Source organism: Gobio gobio (genome assembly GCF_949357685.1).
Source record: "Gobio gobio genome assembly, chromosome: 12".
In the NCBI taxonomy this organism is placed as follows: domain Eukaryota; kingdom Metazoa; phylum Chordata; class Actinopteri; order Cypriniformes; family Gobionidae; genus Gobio; species Gobio gobio.
Window position 1 is genome coordinate 53,739,080 of NC_137105.1, and position 16,460 is coordinate 53,755,539.

Sequence of the window (16,460 nt, forward strand, 5' to 3'; positions counted from 1 at the left end):
GGCACGTTGATTTTCTGATCATATTTTATTTCCAGGCACATTTGACCAATTCCAAACCACAGTAATCCTAATAACTATTGATTTAGTATTTAATAATGTATAAGTGATATATAATTGTTCATGAAGGCTGGAAATGAAAATCACCTTATATTCAGGTGTGCAGAATTATTAGGCATGTTTTCTTTTACAGATAAATTGAGCCAAAAAAGAGATTTAACTCAGACTGAAAAGTCAAAAAGTATTAAATGCCCATGAGAAGGATGCAATACTAATGCAATACTAGACATTGCAGTTAAGGCATGACCATTGGACAGTGAAATGCTCGTTGGGTCAGCAGGGTCAGACAAAAACATATGGCGGAGAAAAGACACCTGTTGACTGCAAAAGAATTAAGAATTAAGGTGAAGAATTAAGGGTGAAACCATCAGGAACCCTTTAGTCTCCAGCGCCACCATTTTCCAGAGCTGCAACCGACCTGGAGTCTCCAGAAGTGCAGGTGTCAGGATCTCAGAGACTTCAGTTAGGTAAAGAATCCTAAAAAATGACCCCCACTAGATAAGAATCACAAGCTGAAGTGTTGTAAAATACATGAAGAAGGTTTTTTTATATCTTTATGGACAGATAGGTTGAGAGTGACTCTTGAAGGACCAGCACCACATCCTCTAGTACCACTGTTTGAAGAATTCATCTTCCAGAATCTGGCAGTACGTTTTGGTAGTTAATTTTAGTCCATTGTTTTGCAGAGATGGACTAAAATGAACTCCCAAAACGTACTGCCAGATTCTGGAAGATGAATTCTTCAAACAGTGGTACTAGAGGATGTAGTGCTGGTCCTTCAAGAGTCACTCTCAACCTATAAAACCTATAAAGCCTATAAAAAAGCAGGCTTCATGTATTTTACAACACTTCAGCTTGTGATTCTTATCTAGTGGGGGTCATTTTTTAGGATTCTTTACCTAACTGAAGTCTCTGAGATCCTGACACCTTGCACTTCTGGAGACTCCAGGTAGGTTGCAGCTCTAGAAAATGGTGGCGCTGGAGACTAAAGGGTTCCTGATGGTTTCACCCTTAATTCTTCACCTTAATTCTTCATTCTTTTGCAGTTAATAGGTGTCTTTTCTCCGCCACCTGTTTTTGTCTGACCCTGCTGACCCAACGAGCATTTCACTGTCCAATGGTCATGCCTTAACTGCAATGTCTAGTATTGCATTAGTATTGCATCCTTCTCATGGGCATTTAATACTTTTTGACTTTTCAGTCTGAGTTAAATCTCTTTTTTGGCTCAATTTATCTGTAAAAGAAAACATGCCTAATAATTCTGCACACCTGAATATAAGGTGTTTTTCATTTCCAGCCTTCATGAACAATTATATATCACTTATACATTATTAACTACTAAATCAATAGTAGTTATTAGGATTACTGTGGTTTGGAATTGGTCAAATGTGCCTGGAAAAAAAATATGATCAGAAAATCAACGTGCCTAATAATTCTGCACTCCCTGTATTGAGATAACTCAATTTTATGGTGACTTGCATTAAAATGTTTATCCGTCTCAATTAAATTATGTGAACTGAATGACTTTTAACATTGACACTTTAGTTGTTTAACCAACTGATGATTTTCAAGTCAGCAATCAACACACAACTGAGTTTTGACCTCCAAAATCTTATTATAGTGTATTTTTATGGTAAGTCTTGGTGTTTTATGTTTTAAATCAAGCAGAAATCACTCTTTAAGGAAACAATTGCAGGTCACACTTTATACAGTGAACATGATTTCCTTAAACTGACTTAAGTCCCCTGTTGGATGGTAAAACACGACACCTGTTTGATTGCTTTGCCATTTCTTGCCATCACAAACACACTGTAGAGATTTTGAAGGTCAGAACTAAATTTTTTGGTGACTTGCATGAAAATCTTCATCCGTCTCAATTAAATTATGTGAACTGAATGTCTTTTAACATTGACACTTTAGTCGAAGATTTTCAACTCAACAATCAACACACAACTGAGTTTTGACCTCCAAAATCATTATACAGTGTATATTAAATTTAAATAAAAGATATAAAATTTCTTTACAAAACAGTTTGACTCAAGTTTGACTCTCTACTGCTTATTCATTATTGTTTATGTTACATGGTCCATGTTTACATTACAGTATAAAATTGTTCCTAAGTTTTCCCCTTTTATATAGATGGTAATGACTAAATATCCTCGCACACCGAAATTTTCACACGTTAAAAAAAAAATCAAGCACGTTTACACACAGCCTCTGAAACTTTCCTTCCTTCATCATAAAAAAAAATCTGATCAGGTTCAGTTTTCTGCATTTTTCGCATCCATAGCAAGCATTTAAAGAAGGGTTTCAAATTTCTGTGTTATTCATTTTTATGTTAAAATTTTGAACATAAGTTGAACAGTTTAAAAAAGAAAGTGTGAACCTTCAAATTAGCCATTATAGTTCATAAAGTTTTGCTGGCGTTTGTATCTAATTGAGAAAAGAATGAATGTAAATTGAAAGATGTCGTCATTGAACGCATTTTGTGCCAAAGCAAATAAATGATCCACAGTTTAGCCACATAGGCTGATGTGATCCCTGAGTGAAGAGTTTTGAAAAAGTGATGAGTATTCAGAAATGTGTCCTAGCAGATGTTTAAAAAACCCTGTAATATCACTATTAGTAAGGGATCACTGTATAATATCAGTCTTTAAATGTGAGATATTTAAAGTGAACCTAAAGTATACTTGCAATAGTGTGATTTTAGCACAATTAAATATACTTAATGGATGTTTCGCAAAAGCGTTGTTTAGTGATATTGCGTCCTTGTGTTCCTGCTGTACGTCATCAGCAACTGTCTAAGTTCAATTACAATACTCAAGAACACATGTACAGAGGATGCACAAAAGTACCCGGATGTTATAAGATATATGAGTATATGAAAACAATGTCTACAATAATATGAAATAAATGTTTTAATAGGTTATGTTTGTGGTTATTTTGTGTTAGCCACTATGTAATATGCTGGGATGGTTAGTTGAGCAACAAGTTCGCAGCACATCTCAATTTCTGTTCTGTGTCCTCACAAACTTCTGAGCTCGTTCTTTCAAGATCACATAGCAAGACTGGTCTCCACGATAACACAAGTCCCTTCTTTGCATTCCCAGAATTGCGAAACAGCCATCATTAAGAAATGTGCACTGTGCAATAAAGGAGTACTCCAAGAATAATTATAATATTTATACCAGTAAGTCTCACGCAGGTCACTAGGGTTTACAATATTTGATGCTTTAATACTATCCAAAAAAAAATGTTACGGCCATTTCACACTGAACGCGACAAAGTGAGGTGAATCATTGATGAATGGAGGTTTAACACCGAACGCCACTCAAACCATCATCGAGGACTTGCTATAATTATATAATAGGCAGACATGCATTATTTCTAGTGATTTATGATTATGTAATATAATTGACCGATCCAGAGCGAATGCGATCTCTGACTCATAACACTCAAACACGTGGAAGAAAACGGACAGTTCTCTTCTGATAGCATATAATTCAGTGGAAAAAGAAGTAAACTTGAGAATTACATATGGCATATCTTGCTTTATTATGCTGAGATTGATCGAGCCTGGTTAAATAACTCCATACAGATCTATTGTTTTACAAAAATAATCTATTGTTTACAAAAGGAGAAAACGTGTGTAATTTAATGTAAACTTGGACCATGTGACATAAACTGAAGTTAACAGCAAAAAAATATACTATAATGCTGACTGTTGTTAGTGTTTTTTGTTGTATGAGTTAAAAGTGTATATGTTGGGTGAATCCTCATTGTGTTCTGGAAGAATGAGTTGATTTAAGACATCAATGAAGTGTTTTGGTAGTTTTAGCACATTTTGGACGTGAAATTAACTGCTTTGCTTTGAAAGGTGTCCTAGCGATTGTAGCTGAGAGATAGACGTCAAACAGACTCAAACAAAGACCCAGAATTCTGTGGTGTTACAGCACTGTGGCTGCTGTAAATGGCTGCTGTAAGGTTTCTTTATGAAATAACAGGCCCAATGGCAAAGATATTTCTGCAAAAACTCCAAAGTAATGTTCGGTTGCAGTGAGAAAGTCACAAGTGACAATTAAAAAAACTCATGCGTGTATTTAGCCTAGTGTAGATCTGTTTGCTTACACATCCCCCAAACTCCATTTACATATGATTACAGGAAAGGCCAAAGCCATTGTCTCACAGGTGAAGAACAGGCCTTACAGAGCTGGTACACCCATGTCACAGACACAAACTTCTCATCCAAACTAGAGAAAACGCTGGGATTTACCTGGGAAAATTAAATCAATGTACACTTTTTCCAATCCCTACGACACATTTTTCAATACTTGGGTCACTTTTTAAAAACTCTTCACACACTTTTTCACACAAATTTACACAACTGAATTTCAGCTTGGCACAGCAGTTGTTTTAGTGTTCAAAATGCACTAAAACTACCAAAAAAACCCCCGGATAAACCAAGATGGCGGCGCGAGTAGATCGCGAGGCTCTGGTTCTCTCCAGATTCTGCAATTTTGCGGTATTTTTCCTGTTCTTCTCGGGTCTGTTCGCACAGAACAGATGTGCCTTTACAACGTACACCCGCGCTGAGCTTTTGGATATTGGTTTGCGAATTTCCGACAGTTTTATGGACAATCTACAACTCCTTCCTGAGATCGCTAAAACACCGGTGACTCTGCACTCTACCCGGCCGGGCGGAAGTGCACGCAGAAGGCGCCGTGATCGTAAACAAAGGCGGGGGAGGCGTGGAGGAACGCGTGCTAAGCTAACGCTTACTCCTCATCGGCTCTCTTTACCCAGCATTTTCCTTGCCAATGTACGGTCGCTAGTGAACAAAATGGAGGAGATTCGACTCAGCATCACACACAGTAAGAAACTTTTGAACTGTAACGTCCTAATATTCACGGAAACCTGGTTAAACAGCGGAATACCGGACACCGCTATCGAGCTAGCGGGACGCCACACACTCCGGGCGGATAGAACATTAGATGGCTCCGGGAAGAGCAGAGGGGGCGGATTGTGCATTTATATTAACAAAGCTTGGTGCACAAACTCTGCTATTGTTGGGAGTCATTGTTCAGCTAACCTGGAGTTTCTCATGGTTAAATGTAGACCGTTTTATCTACCCCGGGAGTTCACCTCCACCATTATCACAGCAGCCTATATTCCACCCGATGCTGATGCCAAGCTTGCTATGAAAGAACTTCACGCAGCCATCAGTAAACAACAGACTGATCACCCGGAAGCTGCGTTTATTGTTGCAGGTGACTTTAATCACTCAAACTTAAAGTCAGTGCTACCCAAGTTTCACCAGCATGTTTCCTGCCACACCAGAGGAAACAAAACCTTAGACCATGTTTACACAAACATGGCCGGAGCTTACGTTGCAACACCCCTCCCCCACCTGGGACAGTCAGACCACCTCTCTTTGTTTCTCAGACCCAAATATGCACCCCTCATCAACCGCGTGAAGCCATCAATGAAAACCATCAAGGTGTGGCCTGCGGGGGCAGACTCCACACTCCAGGAAAGGTTTCTAAACACAGACTGGAGTATGTTTGCTTCTCAAGCCACCAGTGGCGCTCACACGGACATTGACTCCTACACCTCCTCAGTATTGGATCATATCAATACCACCATTGACAGTGTTACAACCCAGAAACAGATCACCACATACCCAAATCAGAAGCCTTGGATGAACAGGGAAGTATGACTCCTGTTGAAGTCACGCAACACTGCCTTCAGATCAGGAGATGCACAAGCCTACAGCGCATCCAGAGCAAACCTGAAGAGGGGCATCAAAAAGGCCAAGCACTGCTACAAGCTTAAGATTGAGGGACACTTTTCCAACTCTGACCCTCGACGCATGTGGCAGGGCATTCAGGCCATCAGTGATTATAAACCCACCCACTCCACCCCCGCAGCCACTGATGTCAACTTCCTGAATGAGCTAAATTACTTTTATGCTCGTTTTGAAAGAGACAACAGAGAAACTGGCACCAAGCTCAAACCCTCAGCTGACCACCCACCAATCACACTCTCCTCCACAGATGTCTGCAAGGCACTGAGCCGGATCAGCGCGCACAAGGCTGCTGGACCAGACAACATCCCTGGCCGTGTTCTCAGGGCATGTGCGGAGCAGCTCGCTGGGGTTTTTACAGACATTTTCAACCTGTCTCTCGCCCAAGCAGCTGTACCATCATGCTTTAAACGCACTTCCATTGTGCCAGTGCCGAAACACTCCAGCCCGAGGTGCCCTAATGACTACCGCCCTGTAGCACTCACACCCATCGTTATGAAGTGCTTTGAGCGGCTGGTCCTGGAACACCTAAAAGACTCTATACCATCCACATTGGACTCACACCAGTTTGCCTATCGTAGCAATAGGAGCACAGAGGATGCAGTTTCCATGGCACTGCACTCTGTGCTCACCCATCTGGACAGTAAAAACACCTATGCACGCATGCTGTTTGTTGACTTCAGCTCAGCATTCAACACTGTCATCCCATCCAAGTTAATTGCCAAACTTGGAGACCTGGGCATCAACACTTCAATGTGTAACTGGATTTTGGACTTCCTAACTGACAGACCCCAGAATGTTCGATCAGGATCCACCTGCTCCACGTCCATCACACTCAACACTGGTGTACCACAGGGCTGTGTGCTAAGTCCGTTTCTCTACTCCCTCTTCACCTCCGACTGCAAGCCTGTGTATGGAACTAATTCCATCGTCAAATTTGCGGACGTCACTACGGTGATTGGTCTCATCAGCAACAACGATGAGACTGCCTACAGGGAGGAGATCCAGCACCTGGCCACATGGTGCGCTGATAATAACCTGCTCCTCAACACCACCAAAACGAAGGAGCTCATCGTGGACTTCAGGAAGGAGTCAAGAGGCACACACCACACCATCCACATCAATGGAATGGCTGTTGAACGTGTCTCCAGTTTCAAGTTCCTGGGGATCCACATCTCGGCGGACATGTCCTGGACGACCAACACCTCCAGCCTGGTCAAGAAGGCTCACCAGCGCCTCTTCTTCCTGAGGACACTGAGGAAGAATCAGCTCTCCTCGGCTATCCTGGTGAACTTCTACCGCTGCGCAATAGAAAGCATCCTGACCAGCTGTGTGGCAGTGTGGTATGGGAGCTGCTCTGTTGCGGAGCGCAAGGCACTGCAGCGGGTGGTGAAAACTGCCCAGCGCATCACAGGAACTCCACTGCCTGCCATCGAGCACATCCAGAGGAAACGCTGTCTGCATCGAGCTCGCAGCATCCTCAAGGACTCCTCTCACCCAGCCCACAGACTGTTTTCTCTCCTGCCCTCCGGCAGGCGTTTCAGGATCCACCGGACCAGGACCAGCAGACTTAAGAACAGTTTTTTCCCCAGAGCTGTCTCTTTGCTGAACTCAAACCCCCGTTGATCCACTTCCCTCATAAACTGCGAACTCTCCTACCTCACATCTGCCTTCACTTTGTTATTTGCACTACCGACTGTTTATTACAGTAACAACTGTTTACTTATGCATTCTGCACCACCATATCTTAACTGGATTGTGCTCATCTGCACTGCCGACTGTATTTACAGTAACAATGTTTACATTTGCATTTTGCACCGTACTTCTAACTGTAATATGCAACCACTTTCCACTGCACTTTTACACTTTCTTTCGGATAGCTCTGTCCATAATTTATTGTACTAACTTAATCCACTGCTATATTCCTCATATTAGCCTAACATATTATTGTATACCTCTAACTGTAAAATTCTGTTCAAAGTAATAGCCGTCTGTATATTTATTCATAGTACATATTCACCTGTAAATTCTGTTTATAGTAATAGCCATCTGTATATTAAATTCATAGTACATATTCACCTGTAAATTCTGTTTATAGTAATAGCCATCTGTATATTATATTCTAGTACATATTCACCTGTAAATTCTGTTTATAGTAATAGCCATCTGTATATTTATTCACTGTATATATTCATCTGTAAATTCAGTTCTGCTTATAGTAATAACCATCTCTCTACTTATACATATTTATATATATTCAGTACATTTTTATGTCCTGCACTTACGCAACCATTGTATATCCTGCACTTGCTGCTATTGCACTTCTGGTTAGACCTAAACTGCATTTCGTTGCCTTGTACTTGTACTTGTGTAATGACAATAAAGTTGAATCTAATCTAATCTAATCTAAAAAGGATTCTGAGGATTCAAAAGAATCACCCAATATTTCAATATGGTAATACTGCCGAAATGTAGCAAATTGTTTTGTTTTTTTTATTAATTTTAGTTAAGTTTTGAACATAAGTTAGGGAGTTTTGAAAAGAGAATAAAAACATTTTCAAATTGGCCTATACAGTTCATAATGTTTTGGTGGTGTTTGTGTTGAAGTAAGAAAATAATTCTTATAAATCGAAAGATGTCGCCATTGAATGTATTTTATGCCAAATCAATGATAAATTATGACTTTAGATGGCCCCACTTTATATTAGGGGGCCTTAACTACTATGTACTTAAATAGGTACAATGTACTTATTGTGTTCATATTGTATTGCAAAACACTTTTGCTGATATTGAGGTGGGATACGGGTAGGGTTAGGGACAGGTGTGGTTGTATTGGTAAGTTTAAAGGTAGGGTTAGATATAAGGGAAGTGTCAACAGTGTAATTACAAATGTAACTACAGAAATTAATTACAGATGTAATTACATGCAGGTATATTTAAAAATGTAAGTACAATGTAAAGACATGTATGTACACAATAAGTGCATTGTATCAAATGGATAATTAAAATGTTAGTACATAGTAGTTAAGGCCACCTAATATAAAGTGGGTCCCTTTGGATTTTAAGATTTTATATTTCAGTATAATTCCTGCAGAAATGAGTTGATCATCGTTCTGACTTGAATGTGTTTGATCAGTTCTGAAAGCAGTGTGTTAGCATTCAAAGAATGTGCTAAAAACATATAGTTTTGCAGATAGTTAGGTACGAATAACAAAAGTGTTCGTGGATTTTGGAAAATGTGGTCATTGAATGCATTTTGTGTGAAAGCAATGAAAAATGATTCACAGTTTTTAACATATCAATTTAGTATTGGCCAATGCAATAAAAAAAAAAACGTAAAGCGATATGCAGAAAGTTGTGGGGCTAAACACCAAGAAAATATCACTTCTAATAAGATGAAAATATATTTAATTTAATTTTTAAAACAATTTAAAACATGTCAACAGTTTTATTTTTATTTATTTTTTTACATTTGCTGGGACACATTTCTCAATCCTCATCACTTTTTCACTGTTCACTTTTTGTCTTCACTCAGTGATCACATCAGTCTGGCTAAACTCTGGATCATTTATCATTGCTTTGGGCACAAAATGTGTTCAATGACGACATCTTTCAATTTAAATTCATTCTTTTCTGACTTTGACACAAACACAACCAAAACATTATGTACTATACAGGCCAATTTGAACATTTTTACATTCTCTTTTCAAAACTGTTAAACTTATGTTAAAATAAATAGAAATTTGCTACATTTCGACAGTAATACCATATTGAAATATATTTTGAATCTAAAATACTATCAAAACAAATAGATTTAGCTGGTGTTAGTTTTTAAATTGCATTGCCATCCATTCAAAAGGGAAAAATTTAGGAATAATGTTATACTGTTCTGGACCAAGGACCATGTAACATAAACTGCAGTGAATTATAGTGTAAGTCTTTTTTTGAAAAGAAAATTTTACAAAAGAAAACATTGTGTAATGATCATGTGTTTTAGGTCTGTGTAACACTAAAATAACTGCTGTGCCAAGCTGAAATTCAGTTGTGTGAATTTGTGTGAAAAAGTGTGTGAAGAGTTTTAAAAAAGTGACCCAAGTATTGAAAAATGTGTCGTAGGGATTGGAAAGTGTACATTGATTTAATTTTCCCAGGTAAATCCCAGCGTTTTCTCTAGTTTGGATGAGAAGTTTGTGTCTGTGACATGGGTGTACCAGCTCTGTAAGGCCTCTTCCTCACCTGTGAGACAATGGCTTTGGCCTTTCCTGTATTCATATGTAAATGGCGTTTGGGGGATGTGTAAGCAAACAGATCTACACTAGGCTAAATACACGCATGAGTTTTTTTAGTTGTCTCTTGTGACTTTCTCACTGCAACCGAACATTACTTTGGAGTTTTTGCAGAAATATCTTTGCCATTGGGCCTGTTATTTCATAAAGAAACCTTACAGCAGCCATTTACAGCAGCCACAGTGCTGTAACACCACAGAATTCTGGGTCTTTGTTTGAGTCTGTTTGACGTCTATCTCTCAGCTACAATCGCTAGGACACCTTTCAAAGCAAAGCAGTTAATTTCACGTTCAAAATTTGCTAAAACTACCAAAACACTTCATTGATGTCTTAAATCAACTCATTCTTCCAGAACACAATGAGGATTCACCCAACATATACACTTTTAACTCATACAACAAAAAACACTAACAACAGTCAGCATTATAGTATATTTTTTTGCTGTTAACTTCAGTTTATGTCACATGGTCCAAGTTTACATTAAAGTACACACGTTTTCTCCTTTTGTAAACAATAGATTATTTTTGTAAAACAATAGATCTGTATGGAGTTATTTATACCAGGCTCGATCAATCTCAGCATAATAAAGCAAGATATGCCATATGTAATTCTCAAGTTTACTTCTTTTTCCACTGAATTATATGCTATCAGAAGAGTCCGTTTTCTTCCACGTGTGTGAGTGTTATGAGTCAGAGATCGCATTCGTTCTGGATCGGTCAATTATATTACATAATCATAAATCACTAGAAATAATGCATGTCTGCCTATTATATAATTATAGCAAGTCCTCGATGATGGTTTGAGTGGCGTTCGGTGTTAAACCTCCATTCATCAATGATTCACCTAGCTTTGTCGCGTTCAGTGTGAAATGGCCGTAACAATTTTTTTGGGATAGTATTAAAGCATCAAATATTGTAAACCCTAGTGACCTGCGTGAGACTTACTGGTATAAATATTATAAGTATTCTTGGAGTACTCCTTTATTGCACAGTGCACATTTCTTAATGATGGCTGTTTCGCAATTCTGGGAATGCAAAGAAGGGACTTGTGTTATCGTGGAGACCAGTCTTGCTATGTGATCTTGAAAGAACGAGCTCAGAAGTTTGTGAGGACACAGAACAGAAATTGAGATGTGCTGCGAACTTGTTGCTCAACTAACCATCCCAGCATATTACATAGTGGCTAACACAAAATAACCACAAACATAACCTGTTAAAACATTTATTTCATATTATTGTAGACATTGTTTTCATATACTTATATATCTTATAACATCCGGGTACTTTTGTGCATCCTCTGTACATGTGTTCTTGAGTATTGTAATTGAACTTCGACAGTTGATGATGACGTACAGCAGAAACACAAGGACGCAATATCACTAAACAACGCTTTTGCGAAACATCCATTAAGTATATTTAATTGTGCTAAAATCACACTATTGCAAGTATACTTTAGGTTCACTTTAAATATCTCACATTTAAAGACTGATATTATACAGTGATCCCTTACTAATAGTGATATTACAGGGTTTTTTAAACATCTGCTAGGACACATTTCTGAATACTCATCACTTTTTCAAAACTCTTCACTCAGGGATCACATCAGCCTATGTGGCTAAACTGTGGATCATTTATTTGCTTTGGCACAAAATGCGTTCAATGACGACATCTTTCAATTTACATTCATTCTTTTCTCAATTAGATACAAACGCCAGCAAAACTTTATGAACTATAAAGGCTAATTTGAAGGTTCACACTTTCTTTTTTAAACTGTTCAACTTATGTTCAAAATTTTAACACAAAAATTAATAACACAGAAATTTGAAACCCCTCTTTAAATGCTTGCTATGGATGTGAAAAATGCAGAAAACTGAACCTGATCAGATTTTTTTTTATGATGAAGGAAGGAAAGTTTCAGAGGCTGTGTGTAAACGTGCTTGATCTTTTTTTTAACGTGTGAAAATTTCGGTGTGCGAGGATATTTAGTCATTACCATCTATATAAAAGGGGAAAACTTAGGAACAATTTTATACTGTAATGTAAACATGGACCATGTAACATAAACAATAATGAATAAGCAGTAGAGAGTCAAACTTGAGTCAAACTGTTTTGTAAGGAATTTTTTTTTTTTAATTTAAATTTAATATACACTGTATAATGATTTTGGAGGTCAAAACTCAGTTGTGTGTTGATTGTTGAGTTGAAAATCTTCGACTAAAGTGTCAATGTTAAAAGACATTCAGTTCACATAATTTAATTGAGACGGATGAAGATTTTCATGCAAGTCACCAAAAAATTTAGTTCTGACCTTCAAAATCTCTACAGTGTGTTTGTGATGGCAATAAATGGCAAAGCAATCAAACAGGTGTCGTGTTTTACCATCCAACAGGGGACTTAAATCAGTTTAAGGAAATCATGTTCACTGTATAAAGTGTGACCTGCAATTGTTTCCTTAAAGAGTGATTTCTGCTTGATTTAAAACATAAAACACCAATACTTACCATAAAAATACACTATAATAAGATTTTGGAGGTCAAAACTCAGTTGTGTGTTGATTGCTGACTTGAAAATCATCAGTTGGTTAAATAACTAAAGTGTCAATGTTAAAAGTCATTCAGTTCACATAATTTAATTGAGACGGATAAACATTTTAATGCAAGTCACCATAAAATTGAGTTATCTCAATATATACAGTGAATATCTACAGTGTGTTTGAGATGAAGAAATGACAAATTAAACACACTGGTGTCGTGATTTACTATCTAACAGGGGACCGAGTCATTGTGTTTAACATAATCATTATTCAAAGAGGATCTGCAATTTATACATTAGAGAAATATTTCTGCTTGATTTAACTCTTAAAACTCAGTTATTGCTATAAAAACTCTAAATCTCTACAGTGTGTTTATGATGGCAAGAAATGACAACGCAAACACACTGGTGTCGTGATTTACTATCTAACTGGGGACCGAGTCATTGTGTAAATCATAAATAAATCAAAAGTGGTTTGTTTAAAAAAACTGCTCGGGTTATGTATATAACCCTTGTTCCCTGAGAAGGGGAACGAGCACTGCATCGGGACGACGCTTTGGGGATGCTCCCTTAGCATCAGCGAATCTGAAACCAGAATGCCAACTAGGCCAATCCGATTGGCGTGCGTGATGACGTCATTGTGACGGCATACCCGGAAGTATAAAAGGGGAGCTGGAACGTAATGGCGGTAGTAATTGCTCTGAAGCATGCGCTCCAGGCGCGCCGAGGTGTGGCGTCGGGATGCAGTGCTCGTTCCCCTTCTCAGGGAACAAGGGTTATATACATAACCCGAGCAGTTCCCTTTCGAGGGAACTCGCACTGCATCGGGACGACGCTTTGGGGAACGAGTACCCACTAGGCCACACCGAAGGGTAGCGCCTGCCCTAGTGTGAAGCCGGAAACCGGGCACAGCTAGGACTGGAGCACCCTAGCACCAGGCGTCGTAGGGAGATCCAGGCTATAAAACCTGATAAAAGTGTGTGGGGTAGCCCACCCGGCCGCCTCGCAGATATCCTGCAAGGGGACCCCAGAAAGAAGGGCCACCGAAGAGGCCATGCCTCTGGTGGAATGAGCCCTCACAGCCACAGGTGAAGGCAAACTGCGCACCTGATAGGCCATGGTAATCGCCTGGACAATCCAATTACTGATTGTCTGAGTAGACGCAGGCAATCCCTTCTTAGGTGAGCCAAAACACACCAACAGTTGTTGTGATCTCCTCCACTGTGCAGACTTCGCCAAATAAACTCTGAGCGCCCTAACCGGGCAGAGTAGGTGAAGTCTCCCCTCTTCCGCCGTCACATGAGGCGGAGGATGAAATGCCTGCAGGACCAATGACCTGACCACCCTTGATGGCACCTTAGGCACGTAGCCCGGCCTAGGGTGTAAGATGGCCTTTACTCCTCCCGGGGCAAACTCCAGGCAGGTCGGCGTTACCGCCAAGGCCTGGAGATCTCCCACTCTCCTGAGAGAGGTAATGGCAAGGAGAAAAGCCACCTTAAGAGTCCGATCCTTTGGTCCAGCCGACTCCAATGGTTCGAAGGGGGCCTCAGCCATCCTTCGAGAACCACTGCCAGGTCCCAGGTTGGAACTCTAGTCCGAGCCGCAGGCCTCATCCTCCGAGCCCCACGGAGGAATTGTACAACCAGCTGGTGCCTACCCAGAGGCCCATCACCCAGAGGAGTGTGGAAAGCCGAAATGGCAGCCACGTACACCTTGAATGTGGACGGGGTAAGCCCTGCAGAAAAACGATCTTGGAGGAACTCCAGCACTGAAGCCACTGGGCAGTTAACTGGGTCCACCTCACGTTCTCTGCACCAAGTGGAAAATACATTCCACTTGAGGCTGTACAGTCTCCTCGTAGACGGAGCCCTGGAGCTGAGTAAGGTCTCTATCACCTCCGCCGATAGGCCAGCCTCTATGTACCTGGTCCCCTCAGGGGCCAGACCCATAGGTTCCAAATCTCCGGGCGGGGGTAAAATATCGTACCCGCCGCCTGAGATAGGAGATCCCTCCTCAGAGGAATCTCCCACGGCTGACCTGCTAGCAGAGCTATGATATCCGAGAACCAAACTCGAGTCGGCCAACGGGGTGCTACCAGAAGTAGACTGACCCCCTGTCGACGGACCCTTTCCAGGACTCCCGGGAGCAGAGCAATCGGGGGAAATGCGTACAGACGCAGCCTCGGCCACGTCTGCACCATGGCATCCAGCCCCAGCGGAGCTGGATGCGTGAGGGAAAACCACAGTGGACAGTGGGACGTCTCTCGAGACGCAAACAGATCCACTTCCACTGGGCCGAACCTCTTGTATATGGCCTCCACCACCTCTGGGTGGAGTCGCCACTCCCCGGGCCTCAGCCCCTGCCTCGACAGGATGTCTGCTCCCTGATTTTGGACCCCCGGGACATACATTGCCCTGATGGACAACAGTTTCCCTTGGGACCACAGGAGGATGTGATGCGCCAGTCTGCAAAGAGGGCGCAACCTCAAACCCCCCTGCCGTGCCCCAACCAGTGAGGGAGGCGTCTGTTGAAACGGATTTCCGGCAACAGGACGCTCCCAACACTGGCCCTTGGGACAGAAACCAAGGTTTCTTCCATATGACTAGGGAACGAAGGCCACTGCGCGTTACCCTGATCATACAGAATGGATTTCCCCTCAAGGAAAGCCACCTGGTTTACCTCCGTATCAGTACATGGTGGCCGCGGAGGTCCGGGAAAAAGCTCCTCAGAGCTTTGTAGACCGCCAGCATTTCCAGGCAGTAGATGTGCCAGGAGAAATGCCTGGTCTCCCACAGACCTCTCGCAAAGCGGCCGCCATGACCACGTCACAGCCAGTGAGGGAGGCATCTGTTGAAACGGATTCCCGGCAACAGAACGCTCCCAACACTGGCCCTTGGGACAGAAACCAAGGTTTCTTCCATATGACTAGGGAACGAAGGCATCTGCGCGTTACCCTGATCATACAGAATGGATTTCCCCTCAAGGAAATCCACCTGGTTTACTTCCCATAACCACGTCCCAGCCAGTGAGGGAGGCGCCTGTTGAAACGGATTACCGGCAACAGAACGCTCCCAACACTGGCCCCTGGGACAGAAACCAAGGTTTCTTCCATATGACTAGGGAACGAAGGCATCTGCGCGTTACCCTGATCATACAGAATGGTTTTCCCCCCCGAGGAAAACCCCTTGATTCCCAGCTACCACTGTAAGGGTCTCATGCAGCAGGCCAAGAGATATTCTGTTGGACGCAGCCGCAATGAGCCCCAGCAGCCTTAAACTGCTTCACAGTGATGCTGTGGCCTAGCTTCATTTTAGAGACCAGGCCGCCTGGAAGAACCCGATATTGGTACGCTTTGCCCCAAAAAGCGAACCTCAGGAACTTCCTGTGACACAGAAGGATGGATACAGGGAAGTATGCGTCCTCTTCAGACCCATCGTGACAGACCAGTCCTCAGACTGGATCTGAATCACAATGGAGGAAATGCTAAGCATCTTGAATCTGAATCTCCTCAGAGAACGATTCAAGTACCTCCGGTCTAAAGTTGGATGCAACTCGCCATCCCTCTTAGGAACTATGAAGTACTGGCTGTAGAACCCGGACTCCCTGTCTGGCGGAGGAGCACATTCTGTGGCCTCCTTACCAACAGGGAGTGAACTTCCTGTTCCATTACCCGAACCTGCCCAGGGACCACTGCCGTCCAGACCACCCCACTGAACTTCAGGGGAAGGTAACCGGACTGCAGTCTGTATGCCCCTTCCTACAGTCGCAGGCCCCAAGCTGATA